Source organism: Camarhynchus parvulus, chromosome 14 (genome assembly GCF_901933205.1).
Source record: "Camarhynchus parvulus chromosome 14, STF_HiC, whole genome shotgun sequence".
Classification (NCBI taxonomy): domain Eukaryota; kingdom Metazoa; phylum Chordata; class Aves; order Passeriformes; family Thraupidae; genus Camarhynchus; species Camarhynchus parvulus.
In genome coordinates, this window is record NC_044584.1 from 14923449 (window position 1) to 14942880 (window position 19432).

Below are 19432 nucleotides of genomic sequence, written 5' to 3' on the forward strand. Positions count from 1 at the left end.
AGGGCAGGCATTTGAAGTCAGAGATTTATACTGGATCAATTATTCCCTACTCCCTTTGACTATCTCAAATGGCTGAGGAATACAGCCAAGTAATGGACAAAGGTTTCTTAAAATTCAAAGTCGGTCTTGATTTGTGTCTTATTTAGAATTTCTATATCCCTGCAAAATCCCTGTTATGTTTCAAGACTTCACAATTAGCAGCTTGCAAATGGAGATAAGTCCTGTCTCCATCAATGTGCACATGTGCTGCTGTGGTGTGGGGAGCGAGACAGTGTTTTAGTTGAGTTCTCCACTTTGTGAGAATCCAAACTGCTGTGGAACAGCAAAGCAGAATGAAATGGCGCTGATTTCTGGGCTCCCATTGCACACAGCAAGCATTGGAGGCCAAGAGGTTACCACGGCTTGGAGAGCTGGGAATGCAGCAAACAGAATTTCCACTGTCTTCACAAGAAGCACTAGTCAAGTGGGGTTTAGAGTTAATTTGATTTCCGCCCATTAAAATTATATGTTCCACACAGAAGAGTCATAAAGTGCCCGTAAAAGTGAGAGCACTTGCACGCTGAATAACTCTGGCAGTGGGGCTGGCTCAGGGGTGAGGAGCAGCAGGCACAAGGGCAGCACAGGGAGCCCTCCCACCCTGTGGCACGAGGGCTGTGGGGTGTGCAGACCCCCAAAAGTCACCCTGGCTCCACTGTTTCACATGAGCCCAGCAAAACAACACAGAGAACAGGATACAAACCACCACAAAAAGCAAGGGTGCTTGCCCTTCTTCCCCAAAATTGCCTGATCTCAGCAGGCCAGGGCTGGATTGCAGGGTGGGATGTGCTGTAAGTGTGGCACACCAACTGCCACGCTCTTGAAAAGCAGCTGCTCCAACTTGCCAAGGACTGTGCCTTCAGATGATGTAAATCTGCTCAGCTGCATTGAGCTGTGGTAATTTACACCAGCTGAGGGATGGACCAAAGGCATTTATTAAGGCTGCAGTGTATTTAAGAACAAGCAAAGATCAATAGTCCAACAAATATTCATTTCACATCACTGCTTTTCAGAAGAGAGGTCAAATGGATCCTTACACATTTTTTTTTCTCTCTAAAATTTCAAGCAGAGAGCAGAGAAAGTTGGTAATTAAATCCCCTTTGAAGGAAGCACTGGCAGTGAAGAACAGGCAAGAGCTGGTACTGCACAGAAGCTGCAGCTCTGGCTCACAGGTGGCATTAAGGGCTCTGAGAGAGCAGGACTTATCCCTTGAACTCTCTTCTGGGAAGCCTGGCATCTCATCAGTGACAGCCCACTTGGAATGAGTGTAACAAATGAACAGTTCAGCCTGCAGGTCCCCAAATAAACCAAATTGAACTCTGGACATGTAGAAATCAGTACCTTTCCCTGGTTATTTTTCATTTTAATGCACATGAATTCAGTGAGTTTTGTATTGGTATTGCTCTCTGCCTGGCTATAAGGAAGAAATATAAGTGGCATCACAGGGAAAAGTATTCTCACGAGATTGCCATCCTAATTATGCAAACCCAAGACAACGTTAAGATTTTAATGAAATTTCCAAGCGTATTGACATTTTCAAATACGACATGACAAGCCTGGCTTTGGAAAGGGATGCAGTGATTCCTGGGGAGAGAGCACACACAGCCTACAACTGAGCAATCATGCCAGACCTTGGGACAATTTGTATCAACAATGTGCCTCGTCAGAATGACACAAGGAGTTATATCATCAAAATGCCTCCCTTAGTGAAGGAGAAAGAGAAGATGGAACACCATATGTTGGGAGCTAGAAATCAGGGGTGTCGGTGATGGTAATTTCCTGAAGCTATAATGAACATATAAACGAAAATTTTAGGTGAGGCTGCATTCCAAAATATGGAAAATTATTTATCTTGCAGGGTAATTTAAAATTCATATTGCCATATCACCAGCAGACTGCTATGGCTTACTGTGTTGATCTGTTCTCTCCATCCTCTTCAGAGCACAGCCCAGGCAGCTCTGCTCTCAGTTTACAGCAGGGGAAAAAAAAAGCCATAGGGCTTTAAATTTTTAAGTTGGTGTTTTGAAAATACTGCTGTATGTATTAGGCTTCTCCTGTTTCAGAGGCCCTTTCCTGGAGAGTCTTCCAACAGGAATATCATTTACATCAGCAAGGCTTTTTGGCAGTTTTTCTTTTTTTTTCTTTTTATAACCATGTTGCAGTGAGACATCAGTTTAGGCAGCCAGCTCTGCAATAAAACTGACAACAGGTTTATTCTCCTGCTCCTCATGGGACCTATAGGAATTTTAGAAAAGAAAGCAGGAGGGAAGGAACAGCAAAAACATGTGTGTATGATCTTCTCTGTCCCAGCACACCAATTCTGCTGCTTCCAGAGTGATTCTCATTCTAAAATCCAATGTTTTTCTTATGTTTCATTAGATATTTATCCATTTGAATTACTCTGCAAAGGCAAAATATCCAGAGCAGAAGCATTAGGAGGTCTTATCAACTTCAGATCTGCCAGGATTTTACCTTTGGGGTCAAACTGGCCATTGTCCTGTTCTTGTCAAAGCCATGGAAACACCAGTGCCCTGGAACATTTCTGCCAGAGGGAATTCCCCAAACAGCATGGAAAAGATTTTAAAAAGAAAAGCAAACGAAACCCAGGCTCTTCAGATCATTGTGGAAGAAACTGTTATCTCTGAAGGAAGTTCCTGAGCCCTGCCCTGGCTGCTGTGCCTGAAGTCACACAAGTTCAGTTTCTGCTCCTCTCCCTGGAGGCACTAGGAGCAAAGACCTATTTTTCTTTGCACTGGGTGAAAAAAGGGTAATTTTTCTGATGACAGAAGGGTGGTCATCCCTTCCTCACCATCAGATAAATGACTGAAACTCCTGAGCATGCAAAGATGGCTTGGGTTCCCGTTTAACCCTGTTTTAACCCTTCATGATTCTCCCACAGATAGTGGTGAAAAGAGCAGCGAGCCCAACACCCAAGAGGCACCAGAAGTGGAACCAGCAGCCTGGGAAGGTCTCATGGCCTGGAGCCAGGGGTTTGTATCTCACAGATGAGCTGCCTGTGGTGCACACCAGCATGCTTGGAACAGACATGCTGATGGATTAGAAATTCCACCTTGATTTAATGGATTTAGTCCCAACAGTCTAGGACATAATTAAATCTTTACAAAAGGATTAATCCATCCTTACTACCTAGTATTTATCATCTCTAAACACTCACAGACAGTGTGTGTGTGTTGGGGGGTACAGATATTTATATTTATTTGGAGAAAAATGCTGTTTTATTAGCAGGAACCATTTGCAGGTTCTCCGAGGCTCCAAAGTTTGTATGTCTGAGTCGACTCCATTAATTCCAGCTGCAAACAGAGGCTGTGCCCAGATGATGGCGCCTGCAAATCACGGATCCCTCGGAAATCATCATTAGGTAACTCGTTCTGGCGGGTTACACACTGTGGGCTTTAGGGTTTATTGCAGAGGAAAATAGAAGTCTTATTGTATTGCAACCCCTCAACCACCAAACCCCCCAAACATTGCAACCCCTGCCTTCCTGTCCCCAGAAACCGTGGACTATGTCATGGTGTTGTGTTACATTAGCTTTTACAGCTACCTTCCATTTGGGGAGTTACAGCACCAGAATAAGATATAAGAAAATACAAAGGGTTTAGACTAAAGATTCCTCACCCCATGGGAAATGCATAATTCAAGGTATTTGTAAATGTGTTTGTGATGTGCTGAAAAGCTGAACTGGAACAAAATAAATAAAGCCAAGCAACCAGACCTGAGAATCCCAATCCTTGATGGAAATCAGACAGGCAGGTTTAGGTGTGTTTTTGAGGGGATTGTAGGATTTGGGTCAGCTCACTGAAAGGCTGCCCTGGCCAGCAATAGCCTCACACCAGGATGAAGCTCTGAGTGCTCTGTGCCAGGCAGGGACTGCCTCTTATACAGGACAGCTTATGTTCATTTTGGGAGGGGTGAGGGAAATAGAGCTATAGAGAAAATAGCAGTCTGGAGGGAGACAAGATTAATTCTAAGTGGATCACACATGTTTCAGGGATTCAGGGTCTGCACACAGAGCAAAAATAAAAAGCTTCAGACCTGGTGTCTGAAAATCAGCTCAGCAAAGCATTTGAGTTTGGCTGTTTATCTGGGACTGGTGTTTTCAGGAAGCAGGGTTCTCTCTGAGCATTACTTCAAATACTTGGAGATACCAGAACAGCCAGCATGCAACAAATTGGTAAGAAAATCCTGTTTCCTAATATGAAAATGTTTTATTTGAATTTTGTGATCATTGCTAATAGAGGTTCAGGTTTAACACACCATTTCCTCTAAATGTCTGTGTTCAGATACATAAATGTTAATTCTGACCTTTGTCTACTAAGTACATCTAATTTTCCTCACATATTTCAGTCACCTATAACAAATTATCCATCCCTTCCAATTCTCTATGTTCAATGTCCTTCTAAAGATGCCCAGAAGAGGGAAGAAAAAAAAGCTGAGGAGTGAAGATATGCCAAATTGATTTCAGATGTGGGACTTATGCCACATTGTCTAGATTGCACCTTTAGAAAAAAAAATCTCAAGAAAGGAAAATAATAAAACACCCCAAAACCGAACTTGTGAGCGTATTTTTTTAGCAGGGAGGACTTTTCTAGAAACTTTCAGGTTTGCTATTTGCTGGCCCACAGAAGTATCACTTTTTCTAGGTCTTGCTCAGCATTTAGAAGTCCCTAAATCCCATGAAGTTCAAACATCCCAAGACTTCAACGTGAAGCTCCAACCAGCAGTTCACTATTAATAAAACAGCTGGAACAGCTGCAGCTCCAGCCTCCTGTCAGATCCTTCCTTCCTTCCTTCCTTCCTTCCTTCCTTCCTTCCTTCCTTCCTTCCTTCCTTCCTTCCTTCCTTCCTTCCTTCCTTCCTTCCTTCCTTCCTTCCTTCCTTCCTTCCTTCCTTCCTTCCTTCCTTCCTTCCTTCCTTCCTTCCTTCCTTCCTTCCTTCCTTCCTTCCTTCCTTCCTTCCTTCCTTCCTTCCTTCCTTCCTTCCTTCCTTCTTCCCTTCCTTCTTCCCTTCCTTCCTTCTTCCCTTCCTTCCCTTCCCTTCCTTCCCTTCCGTCCTTCCTTCCTTCCTCCCTCCCTCCCTCCCTCCCTCCCTCCCTCCCTCTCTCTCTCTCTCTCTCTCTCTCTCTCTCTCTCTCTCTCTCTCTCTCTCTCTTTGGGATCTGCTGGGTGACCCCAGCTCAACATTCTCCCTGTGGCTGAGCCCTCCCAGCTCTGGGAGCATCTCCTCAGCTCCTCAGAGGCCACCCAGCCATGGGCAGCACACAGCAAGTGAAGCAAATTCTCATGGTCTTGTCCTCAGATGATTTCCAGTCGATGTTCTAAAGAATCTCCTTTCTTTCTCAGCACAGCCTTGTGGCTGCTAGAGCTTTGCTCAGGCTGGGGGCAGAGCAAGCATCTCCCAGCTTTCCTGGTTGGGGTGCAAACAACATTCATGCTAAATATGATTTTGGGTTCAAGGTTTGGAGAGTTCTGTGGGTTTTCTTCATATGCTTAGAATCAAGATTCTCAGCATATATGATGACAATTGATTTAAAGATTTAAGGCTGACTTAAGAATTCATGAATGCCAAGAGAGAGCAGATGGAATCATTAGGAATGACAAAACCAGGAGCATTTCCAGGTAATCCTGTGTGATGCTTGATTAATAACTACAGACAACTGTGTGTGATTAATAACTACAGACAACTTTGGTTAAAGAAACCCTGTGCTTAAAGATTAACATATTTTTATCCTAACATGTTTTTATCCACACATGTGAGTGCCAGTTGTTTTGAATGGGGCTCATATTTTCTCACACACCCCCTACAAACTGAGCACCCAGAGAGCCAAGGGGGCTCTCTTGACTCTTGGGGTTCCCAGGGCCATTTCAAGTGCCAAAACATCATTGTGAGGATTTAAAGATAAAACCAAAAAGCCTCAAGGAATGTAGTTTAAAAGACACAATCCTGTAAATGTCTTACTGTGAATTTCTTTTACTAACACAGATGATAGATCTATTAAATAATTTCCTCCTTGTAAATGCTAAGAATAGTTCAGTCCCAAAATGGCATCCTTGACTTATTTAAACATTTCTCTCTTTCTGCCTAAGTGCTGGGGATGTACATTTTCTGGAGGAAAAAAAGAGAAAAGATAGGCTATTTCAGCAACTAGAACAAATATTATTTGGGTTTAAAATTAATTCTGAAAGACAAATTTAACCAAAGTGGCTTGAGAGGTGGAATCAGAGGTCTGGTTGAAAGCCCATGATGAACGTCTGAGAGTTGTGCCAAAGACTGCTTTCCATCAGCTCAGTGTGGATCCAAATCCTTTGGGCACTCCAGAATAAAAATTATCTCTTTGATCAGCAAAAGCAATGGAGAAATCCTGCTTGTTATTTGTTGGTGTCTCTTGGATGACCTTTTAAATAAAAAACCCCTCAACTAACTCACACTGAGGTTTTAACTGTCATAAAATTCATTAGACTGGGGAGGATATGAGGGGATCATTAAGTCCATGCCAAAGCAGAGTTCAGAAGTTATTAAAACTATTACTGGGAATACTCCAACATTAGTCTCTTGCATCTGACTATTTTCAGGAAAACATACAGGAATTTAATTATCTTTTTTTTTTGGACTTCTAACCTGTGATAGACTGAGTTTAAGTCTGTCAATAGGCTCAGGGATTTCTAGTGCAGGAAAACACACACAGACAGATTGAGTAATCTATAGAAAGGAAGTAAGGATTCCTACAGAAAATCAGACTGTAAAACTCCCAGTATTTGTCAGAAGTGGTCAGACATTTTTTTAGCATGAACAAAAAGGTTCTTAAAAGATTTCCAAAGACTCAGTTCCCAGTATTTGGCAATAGTTAGGCTTCTTTAGTCCTGTCCCCAAAATCCCTGGTCACTGAGAGCAGGAGAGTCAGGAGAGCTGAGCACTGCCTGTAGTTAATGTCCTGCACCCCTGCTGCCTGCAGTGCTGAGGGAGACACAGGCAAAGCAAGACTAGGAAACTCAGCTCTAAATATAAATATCTGCATTAATAGAGGGAGTTAACTTCTTTCTATTCTGCCTTCACAGAAAATCAGCCTTACTGGACTCTGCAAGCCAGCCAGCTGTTGCAGGAAATGCACTGTAGTGCCTTGCAGCACACTAATACCTGAAATGCTGCTCCTGGGCACAAAGCCATGGCAGCTTCACATCCCCTGGCTGGAGTAATACTGACATTAAAATAGGTGATATGAGTGAGATATTCAATTCTTCAAAAGCTCTGGCATTCCCCAAATTAATGAAACTTTCCTAGGGTTTGGCTAAGGCAAATACAGAATCAAACACAGCCATCAGGGTCAGCAAAGCAGAAATATCTAACTGCCAACACATGCTGCAACAGAGCACACATTTATTCATACCGTGTTAGAGGCTCAAGCAAGAGACTCAGATTTTCTGCAACTTGTGATTTATTTGTGAACTGAAGGCTAATATATTCTTTAGAATAAAGAAAAAAAAGTCTCCAACCCCCTCAAGGTTTTATTTGCTTTTCAGCAATCCTGGTCTTACCAATCAGTGTGTTCAAGCCAACTTAAAATATCTCCCAGTCAAACAAACCACAAAGCAGCACTCCTCCAGCTGGACCAGCAATCTTTCCCTATTTGTTTAAATTTGACAATAAACCCATCATCAGCTGCAGAGGATAGTACGAGAGAGCAGGTAAAGGACCAGGCACAGAAATTCTATTATTAACTTTCTCAGCTGTAAGACCTAGAAGGGACAACAGATATATTTTTGCTCCAGATGGTTCCTCAGAGGAAATCTGGAAATCCAAAAACTAAGAACAAAAGGATGAAACAGGAAAAAAAAGCAAGCCTCACAAACTAAGCCAGTAAAATACAAATAGACTACCAGGAAAAAGATGTACAGAAAGAAGATAGAAATCTATAGGATGTCCTGTAAAGAGGTGAAAAATCTCAGTGTTACAGACACATAAAGCTAGACCTGGATGAGACAATGCCCTTGAAATTCTCACTGTAGGAAAAAACTCTTGTTTTTTCTCAGCTGTGCTAGTGCCACTGAGGGAGGGTGCCACACGAGCAAGGAGGATTCAGGTCTACTCACATTTGAACGGTGAAAATGCTAAAGCCTCAAGATCTCTTTTGATCAGAAAACTCTTATTATTACTGGTAATGAAGCATGAGCCAGAAAAAGCACAGCTTGACAAAGACAGACCAAGCTGAGCTTGTGGATAGCCAGGGGAATTCCCCCTCCTTACACTTAAACCAACAAAAAACCTTCCCACCAAAACTTTCTGGGAGAAATGAATCCGGGAGAAATTCCTCACTGTGGTGAGGAATGGCACTTTTTGAAAAGCCCTTTTCCAAGGTGTTTCAGCAGCCCAAGGGCAGCAGGAGCTCAGCAGTGCTCCTGAGCAGCTCCAGCCCTCGCTCAGCTGCAGGGATCCAGGCTGGGGCTGGGGAGGCTGCCCAGTGCTGCCCTGCAGAGCTGCTGTGCCCACAGGGGAACTCCCTGCGCACCCAGCTGGTCCAAAGGGCAGCTCTGCAGGCACCAGGATCCAGGGAAACCCACTGCAGAGGCTGTGCTGCTCCCCTAAGGCACCTCCATGGCAGTGGCTGCATCCTGCTGCAGGACACACACCATGCCAGTGAAATTGATGGGGAAATACAAGGAAAATTTGCTAAATTTGCAGCAATGGACTGACTCTTTCTATGAGAGATGTTTCTCCCCTGGTAGTAAAAGTTGCTCATACAGAATTCCACTCTTTTTTTTTTCATTAATTTTTTTTTATTATTAGTACAGCCACAGCACCTTAATGGGGTGACAGACTGTGCTGTCTGTATTAGTCAGCAGTGGAGCTCAGAGAGTCTCTTTGCCTGGTGATGCCAAGGCTCAGTGTAATTTCTGCAGAGATCCTCATCTGAAAACACCTCGGGTGACAGTTTGGCAGGCACGCTGGCATTTCCAGCTGAGTCCCTGCTCCTCCTCATTGAACTTCAGCACTGCCTAAAGCCACTAAATGAGACAGAAACCCCTCCACAGTAGGAAGGGTGGAAACTACATGAGGACTATTCTGTGTCTCTGTGCCTTGATAAAGAAAATAAACGAAATGGGGAAGAGGAAAAGGAGGTACAGAGAGTGTGACCATCTCTGGTCCTTGGCAGGACACAACTTTCTGGCATCTTCTGGCCAGGATTGAAGGGGTGCTGGAGCCAGAGCTGCTGTCCCAGCCCTGCATGGCAGCTCCAGGGTGGCACCCACACCCCTGAGGGTGACATCTGTGTTGGGCTGAGCCCTTGCCTCCATCTGGTCGCTCACTGCACATGCTGAGCTCTCAGGTGAGAAAACACTGCTCTCACACACTTCTATGAGCGCTGCATTCTTGGCCCCGCCAAGTGTGGATCTTGCTTCAGAGACCTGACAGCCCAAGTCAAACCTCTCTAATCTTCCTATTCTCCTTGAAAAGCAAATGCATTTCTATCTTTAGAGACCACAGAGGGCACTCACTCCAGCCTCCTGGTTCCCACTTGCTGCAGATACTTTAAAAGACTAACTCCTGTTAATTAGAGAAAGATAAAACAATTCAGGCTGCACTGCACCTTTCAAGAGCAGGTCTTGCCCTGGCCACTTCCAAAGGGGGAGAGGCTTTGGAAGTTGATTTACCAGACACGTTCCCTGACTGCCACTGGAGTTAAACCAGACCCCATTTATTTTCCATGCCTTCAGCAAGCTATGTTCCCAGGGAAAGGAAAGTAACATATTGATAACAGCAGGCTCTGTCACAGGGGAGGATCCAGAATCACCCACGCGTTGCCTTGAAAACAAACAGCCCCCAAACAATTGATCAGTCACTGCTAGTACAGAGGCAGTCTATTATGGATAAAAATACAGGTGGAAAAAATTCATCAGGGATGTGCAAATACCTTTATTTAAATTCAAGTGCAGTAAAGCAAGCTTTGCTCCTATAAACAGGAGTAGTGGATTATGGATGCATTTCTCTCAAGTCCTGGCAGAGAGGGAATGCATTTCCAGGCTAGGGGAGCCAGAAAACTGAGTGATTTCCCTGTCGAGGCTGGGATTTCTGAGATGGCTTAACCTGACTGCCAGGAAAGGTGGAGGTGCACCACTGACTGCAGTATAAATTGCTGCTCTGGCTCCCTGTGTGTAAGCTGAACACAGCCCCAGGTGAGCTCTGCATCCCACAGCCCAGCAGCGCTGCAGGGCCCCTGGAGAAGCTGTGCAGCTCAGTGCCAACTGCAAACAAACCATGCTCAGCCTGAGCAGCTCTCACTGGATATGTGAAGTGTTAAGTTAGTTTAAAAAAACCAAATTTGACAGAGCAGCCTATGGAAAAGACAGAAGGAAGCATATGAAAGACATCTATGCGTGCATATTTATGTGAGAGCAAGACCACTTCAGCTCCTCACCTCCACTATCACTGCCAGTTCCTTCCCCACCTTTTGCAGTAGGTGCCCATGTGTGTGATGCGCTTCTCAAAAGAAAAACTGACTCTCCTGTTGACACACTAACCTGACTCAGTATTGTCCTAGAATCAAGCACACCTTGATCTGAATAAAGAAAGATATTAGCCAGACTTTTAAATCCAGAGCTAAGGAAAGAGAGTGGCTACGGTGCCTTCTGGTTTTAATTCTACCCTTTCCAGCTATGGGCAGGCAATAAAATGTCCAATTTTAATTTAGTCTCTGCACTTAATTTAGTCACTGCTTACCTTGATTTTCACATCATTGCTTTGGGATGTGAAATCCTCAAGTCTTTCTCAGCAGAATGACAAACTTTGAATGGCAAAGCCAGACCGTGGCTGTAGAGCCCTGCCAATTTCTTACAGACATTTCTGCCTAGGAGAGAAAACACCACAAAATATCTCAGATAGAAAGGAGTTGTGACAAGAATTTACTCTCTTCCTTGCTGTAGAAAAGGGGGACACAGACAACTTGAATTTCAAAAACTCAGGTAAACAACAATAACTAAAAGCACTTAATATTATTCAAGCCTCAACTCAAAAAAGTGAAAGAAAAATGTCAGCACTTTGACTTTTCTTCTCACTCATGCCCATGCAGAGTTCCCCATCTGTGCTGGCTGACCTTGGCCAGCTGCCAGCCATCCACCCAGCTGCTCTGCTGCTGCCCTCCTCAACAGGAGCCCTGGGAGCCCATCGATGCAACAAACAGTTCAGACAGCTCACAGCGCTTAGCGGTACCCGAATTACAAACTGTGTGAAAGGCTCATGCAGTGACAGAAGAGTAGGGTTACCATGAAGCATCATCTGTACAAACACAGCCACAGCCCCTCCTGTGCCCCTCTGGGGGTTGTAACCCTGAACTCTGCACAAGGATTCCTCTGGGGGAGGTACAGTGCTCTGGCATTGGAGGCTGGGTTTGGAACTGAGTTAGTTCATACAAGGGAGAAGGTGTAATCCATCTCAAAGTGTGGCTGGTTTCAGAATATATAAAATCTATGTAGATAGAGATTGTGGAAGTGACAGAGAGAGAGAACATCTTCAGCATGGAGAATGAGAACAAAGATGCCTTACAGTTTGCTACTCAGAACGCATTGGCAGAATACAGTGGGTTTTGTTTATTCCTAAATTATTTGTTTACTCCTAAATTATTTGGAGCTGATTTTTTTTTTAATTTTAAGAACAGCAAATCAATATAAAATAAGTTCATGCCTACAAATGGTACCAAAAGAAATTTATCACATTCTATTCAATCAGGAAAAGAAACACACAGTCTGCCAATTTTTTTTTATGCTTACTATTTTCAGTCCTAGAGGTTTTCCCAGCAATATCAACGTCATCAAGCAATGGATGACATCAGCTGGTGACTCTTATACTTTGGTGCAGGCAGATGATATACCTCAAGTTTCCCTGCTTGAACTCCATTCCCTCTCTCTCTCTGCAATATCAGAAACAGAAAAGTACAAAAAGTTAGTGCAGTAAAAGTCAATATAGGGGAAAAGCAGGTTTTTCACTTCAGCTGAGAGAACAGGGTCCCTGATGAGTAATCACAAGTCAGCAAATTCTGGGATGACTTCCAAAGGCACAAGTAGGTGCTGGGGCTCATAAGCCAAAGGTAGTCAATAGCTTGATTGCACCACTCCTTAAATAGTGACAGTCCCACTGAGCTGAATTGCTGCTCAGGATGGAGAGGGTGGGAGCCATCTCCCTTCTCCAGTATCTCTAACATCATCTCTTCCTTCAGATGTATAAATACTGGACACCCCATCAGCCTTATGGACACAAGATGCCTGCTCCTGGCCATGAAGTGCAGGGTGAGGAGGAGCTGCAGGCAGTGTGGGCTCCAGGTAGATTCACCCTGGAGCAGGCTCACTAGGAATGTGGGACATGGACCCACTGAGCCATTTACACCACCAGTCTGTCCACTGAGGACACACAGGGCTGCAAGGATACCTTTGCTGCTATTTGCATGCGCTCCTTAGTCATGGCACGCCTGATAGAGAGGCACCATTTGGTGCCTTTTGTCCCTGGTGCAGAGCTTTTTGTAAAAGCTCCTTGTAAAATTATTTGTTTGAAAACAGGATTTTTAAATAAAGATGGGAAAACCAAAATAAAAATGCCATGAAAAAAAATAACAAAATCTCCCTTCTCCCTGCCAAATCAGCCTTGCCTGGCTAACAGTGAGGTCATTCTTTGTTTTGGTTCAGACAATTTATTTTCCAAGAGCTATACTTTCCACAGAGAGACTTCATTCACATATGCAATTAAATATTGCTTTCCTGAACAGAAGTGGCCACACAGAGCATGCTGTCAACACATCCCTGCAAGATTTCTCCAAGAGTTCAGCAGAATAATTAGCTTTGGTACCGTTGCACAGTAGTTTTTATCTATCAGAGTTTTATCTTGCCTTCTCTCAGTGGTGAGTCTGAGAGAAATTCTGAACGTTTGCCTCATGGGTCTAATCATCTTATTGATGCTCAAAGCGTTTAAATGTGATCTGCAGCCCCTTCACTCTTTGACATTCCAGTTCTTAAAAAAAAAGTCAGATATTTTGGCAGGTGCTTAGCTCAGACTTGTTCTTTAGGCTATAAGGCTTTTGCCTGTCTAATTAGCTGTGGCAAAAAGCTGAGAATGTTGACAATCTGGGGATGTGAGGTAATAAAAAATAGATTATTTACCAGCAGCAAATTAAGCCCTCTAAGAACCAGTGTGATGAGTTGTGCCCCTGTGACAATTCCCTGTAGCACACAGATACCACTGTCTCCATCTGTCTATCTTGTGCACAGCGTACCTGACGGCGTGTTTCTAATCTATTTTCCCATGCACAAGAATTGATCCACCAAAGCCTTCAGAGAGTAAAGAAAGTAACCTTTCTGGTGACAGCAAGCAAAATCTGTCTGCTTCCAAAGATGATTTTTCCCAGTTTCCTTTGGGGCAGTGCAAATAATTGGCCAGAGTCGCCAATGCTGCTCAGGACTGGAGAGGCTGGGTAGTTGTGCTTCAGCTTTGGGCTGGCAGCATGGAGGAAAAGGCAACTGTGGGTGACAGATGAGGTCTGGCTCCTCAGAAGCAAGGAGAAGCAGCCCTCAGGACGTGCCTGCTCTGCTCCATGGCAGCGCCAGCCTGGCTCTGGCTGTCAGGGAGCCAATGTGGGGCCAGAGGGACAAACAGCAGTCCAGAGTGGAGACAGAAAAACCCATCTCACAGAAGTTAGCAATGGAGGTGACATGACTTCTTGCCTAAGCACACTGTCAGCAGGGCAGAAGAGTGTGCAGGTGCTACAGAACATGTTCTCCCTTTTAAAACCAGTCTCAAGAGGAGGCTATTAAAGACAGTGGCTCATTAGAGTAGCTACTTTTATTTCAGCCAGTTTACTCCTAATGACAATCTGCCTTGGCTTTACTCCTTTTTTACACCACACTACTTTGCAAATTCCTCTCCCGGAACGTATTTTAAGGAATGGGACTCTGGAATGTTTTTTGGTTTACTCAAAGCAGGATATATGGATATGGGAGGATAGTATAGGGAACATATACTGTCTTCTCATCCATATTTCTTCAGGAATGGATTAGCCATACTTTTCTGTATATTTTCCCACTACCTTGTTAACATAGGCATTAGACAACCCTTCAGGTCCTCCTGTAAGCCAGTGCAATAGTCTGATGTCAAAAGAATGGGAGGAAAATCCCTCTAGGTTACAATACTTGTTGTCATAATATCCCTTACTCCAGAAAATGCTGGATCCATCTTTGGACCCAATGACTGGTCACAGATTTCAGGTTACGTGCTGCAAGGAGTCCCAGCAGCCCAATTCTTTGTCAATGAGCTGTTATTGTAAGAATATTGTTCTGCTTCCTAGGGAATTTGTTAATCAATATGGGTAGAGCATGTGATGTTGTAAAGCTCGTGCACTTCACTTCTGTGGGAAGCTGAGATGACACCAGACCTTCCTCTGAAATGGTCACACCAGGGTAAACACAGCACTTCAGTAAAGAATATATGGATATGGATATTCTGCCTTTTGAGCAAAGGCTGTAAATTGTGCAGCATTTTCAGCTGTACCAACCCCCTCATGTTTTGGCTTGTCTCATCATCCTCAAAAGCTAAACACAATGTCAAGGTTTATTGAGAAGATCACAAAGCAGTTTGCATTTCCTAACAGCTGGGGATGTCTGAATGAGTTCAACAAACTGACACAGACAAGTTAAAACCCCGTTCACACATCTATGCTAAATTCCAGCACAATTTACTCCAAGGTTTGGTCTGAAAGTTACACAGCTAAATCCTTACAGAGATGGACAAGAAAGCCAAGTGCAGTTTCCTCCATCCAGGTAAAAGGCTGGAAGTATCAGGAATCTCCTGAGTGTGATTATTGCTGAGAGGCTGTCGGTTCCATTTTAGAGATCAAAGATGATACAGAAACATTCTGTAGCTCTGTTCTGTAAGCAGTGTGCAAGGAGCAGGTAGGTATAATTTATTTTAGCAGATTTCAGAAAGGGATTGAACATTTTTGTGGAACAGAACATCTATAATAATAAATAAGACTGATTATAAAATGCTCATGAGTGGACTGTGGGCACAAACCCCACAAAAATTAGTCCAAGGATTTTTCTATTGACTTCTAAAGGCTTGGGCTGGATGCTAATGGGTATCAATTAAGATGAAGCTTTCTCTACAGATGAGTTACCCATAATTTTCTGCTAGTAAAGGTTGTTACACCTCAAACCACTTGGTTTTTTATAGGAAAGGACCAGAGGACAGACAAATTTTAATATTTGGATTTTTTTTTGTGTAGGAAAAAACCCATATTCTATTTAATAATATATGGTATTTTGTTAGATATTTACTGGAATAAATTTCACTGAATCTGCTGTCTCCCTGGTGATCACAGTTGGTAGTAACCATTACAAGCACAGAGTACATGTGAGCATACAAATTCCTGTTTGATTTTCAGCCTTTTCTTCCTGAAAATACTAGAAAAGACTGAAAAAACTAACTTCCCAGTATTACAATTAATTTTAAAGGAACTTAAGGATCTATGTGTGTTTTGTAAGGCTTTTAAAACAAATACTGACAATGAACTTGGCAGATTTTTAGAAAGATTCAATATAGTGAAAGAAAAATATTAAAAGGAGCCTGTGCAGTTTAGAAAGAGAAATAAAGTGTATTCCATTATATCTCTTTCTCCTTCCAATACCTAACACCACGTTACACTGCACTGCAGAAGCCAAATACTGAAGCAAATTACCTGTCAAGGGGATTTTATCAATAAATAATTGAATTCAGCTTTTAAGGAGGGCCAGGGCTGGGACATTTTCCTCTAGAACTGCAATTGTGCCTTGTTCTGTGCCCTGCAACTGCTACTGCAGCACCAAACCTCCATCAAGGAGGCAAAGACTTGGGTAGGGAACAAATTTGGAATTAAGGAAAAAATAAAAAAAAAACAACTGAGGAGAGAGAGAGAGAAAAAAAAAAAGTGTTTTTATTCTGGCTTCTTGAAGTTATGACTGTGCATGTTCATCTGATCCTGATACCCTCAGATGTGATCCACACTTACCAGAGGCAGGGCTATCAAATCAAATCCTCTCCATCTCCAGTACAGGAAACCTCAGTGAAGAAAGAGATCTTGCTAAGGGAAAAACAACAGCCTGACATTGCATTTGTTAGGCACAAAGAGTTCCCACACAAAGGGAAGGTGTAGAACATGGGCAGAAATGAGAGAGTGCAATGCAAGCTTGGGAAGGAGCCTGCATGGTCCTGGCAGCAGGGAACCCAACCAATGGGATATAAACCTGTTGAAAAGCAGGCTTCATTAGGTGCACTGCTCATGGAGCTGCATGTTTACAATTTGGGAGGAAATGGGCTGAAACTGAAACATCACAGCAAAAAAATGGGCTTTAACACAGGGTTTATAATGGGTTCATAAAAATAAATACAGCTTCTTAAAGGTCCTGGATACAATTCCAGCCATCAAGCCCTTGTGCAGCAGGTATTCCCTGAGCAGGATGCACAGAACCACACACTGAAGGTGCTTTGGTTTAAATTGCAGCAGAGTGGTCAAGTTCTGCCTGTGGGGAAAATCTCAGGAGCCTGCCTGGGCTGACTGGGGAGGTGCAGCACAGATGTTCTGAGAAACTCAGACCAGTGGCTGGACAGTCACAGGCAGGGCTGTGCTCCTGCTGAGGCAGGGAACTCGAGTTGAGTGGGAATAACTCCATCATCAGGGCTCTGATTTCATTTAGGCAAATTTTAAAGTTTTGCCTGACTCAGATGAGCTGCCTCAACATTTCACCCTGAGCCTTTCCCAGGTGCTCTACAAACAGCAGAGAGTAAAACAGTAGCTCCTGAAGAGTTATTTGTGACTCAACAGGATCTAAAATGTTGTCTCTATAAAAAGGTTGTTCTGTCCTTTCAGCTGAACAGCACCTGCCCAGACAAACCACCAGGTTCCAGATTGCAGTGGGGATTCTTCATACATCAATAAGTGAAACACACTGGGGGAGGTTTTGGGTGTGATGCACTGGAAGAGCCACTCATCCCTGCTGATTTTGTGCTATGTGGCCCATCACTGCTCCTTTTGAGTTGTTTGTTTTTTAAATTTTATAATTTCCTGGTAGCTGTTTAATCTGGCTGTTGGCCATTTTTCCATTTAGCATGAACAGTTTTGGACAGAACTTTTCAAGCTGGTATGAGCACTTGTGGACTGGAGCCACATACACAATAATTACACTCACATTCCTATTTTCCTGGTGTTTTCCTGTCCCTTGGCCAAGGGTGGCCTGTGCTGGCACTGTATTTCAGTACTGTACCTTTCCTTGCCCTGAAGGAAAACTATGCGCCCTATGGAAAACTAAAGACAAAATCCTCTGAACCTAAAGGAAGACAAAATCCTCCAGACTAAGTTTTCAGCTAGTCTCAGATATCCACTGCAGCAGAATGTATTAATTTTTAAAGTGTCTGATTTTAATATATATAACACATCTTAAAAGAAGTTGGATACTTACATAATTAACATTAAAATTTATATAGATTTGAAACGCTAATGGTTGAACTAACAGCAAAAATCAGAAAGAAAGAAAAAGAAATCTAAGCTGATTTAGGCTGTGTCAAGTCTCAAGTTCTATATCAAAATTTTAGCAAATGCAAAATATTTCCTTCTGTGTGCAGGTTTTTTGAAAATGGTTTCTACAGAGTCTCTTTCAGCTCTTAATATGTGCCAGTGTCACAACGATAATCTCTGAACCAAACAGGTCACTGATATCATGCAGCAAGGCTACTCTGACCTAAGAAAATCTGAATTTCCAATGGAACACAGCTCACCACGAGTCATCTCTTACAAGTCAAGCATTTGCAGCCATCAGTTCTGGTGCAGAGAACAGCTCCCCATATCATATTTGTTTTCAGGAGCTTGTATTGTGCAGGCAGAGAAGAAAAGCAGGCTCATGTGGGAGAGCAACGCCTCACTTCTTGCCTGGGACCATTTCAGAAATGGAAGAAATAGGCAGAAGAACAGCTGGTAATGACAGTGACTCAATCAGGCAGCAGGAGAGGAAGCTGCCACCTTAAGTCCTGAAGTTTTTTCACTCCCACATGCTTGGATGCAGGGGAACACCTGAAATCAGTGTCAGATGGGGCACAGGGGATTTTAAAGCCACTGAGATGCTGCAGACAGCAAATGCAATGCACAGCATTCCCATTCTCCCACTCCTTTTCCTCTTTGCCCTTTTAGGGAACATTAAGTAGCAGCACAAAGAATTTCAGTGTGACTGAAGTGAAGCACTGCTTAAAGAACAACTACAAAAACACCAAGACAGAGCAATGAAAAGGATTTTGAAAGAAAGATCCTTAATTTGAATGGAAAATGTCTCTAAATCCTTTAAGCTGCTTTGAAAATCTCAGCCTCCATGATATGGTTTAAATCTAAGATAACAGTGCTAGTCTGAAATTAGACAGAACATAACCTTACCAAAAAGGAAGAGGGATAGAAAAAAGCCAAATTTCCCCAGAAGTTTGCTTGTTTGTGCTATTTTATTGCTAAAGACTTGATTTATTTTGAGGGTAACCTGAAAACCTGAGCCTGTTATTTCAGTGTGGGAAGCACTTTGGAGCAGCAGCTTCAGGCCACAGGCAGTACCCAGATAAGCACCACAACAAAGGGGCTGTTCCTGGGGAGCCAAGCTCATAGCAGAGCTTTAAGCTGGGCTCAAAGGAGTGCTTGAGAGAGTTTGAAGCACCTGCAACTACATGGGAGGCTCTGGATTTGGAAAGGAACTTTATTGTCAGAAGATTATGTTGCTGCCTAAAACAATTTAAAATGAACTAAGCGCTGCAGCAGGGATTCAAATGCTAAAAAAGAAATCATGTGATTTTATTTCTACAGATGCCTGCTGCACTGGCACTGTGAGCTAGAGTGCTCTCACATCACTCACTGGAATGCAGCACACAGATACACACATCTACCTACAGCTCTCTGCTTATTTATGTACCTAACTCGGCTGGCAGGAAAATGTCATCTCAAAAATCATTATTCTTTAAAAAAGGGGGTAAAAAAAGAAAGGTGGCCAAGTGTTATACAGAGGGCGAGGATGAAGATGTATTTAAAATAATGTGGAGTGTGAAATAACCAGGGTGGTAAGTATTAAAGCTCCTTAGAGAGGATAGAGAAGAGTACAAAGAGAAATTTAAGCTTCACTTGTGTTGGAGGATTTATTAGTTCTTGAAAAGGAAGATTTCAAAGAAACTAGTAATGAATGAGGGAGTAATTACATACTGAGTTTGCAGAGAATAAACTAATTATAAAAATATGGTATGTTGTAGGCCATCTGCCCCCCAAAAAAGAACTGAATTGTCAAATTACTGAGCCAGAGATGACACATTATAATTATACTGTTACTATGCAAGATTTTAATACAAAAAT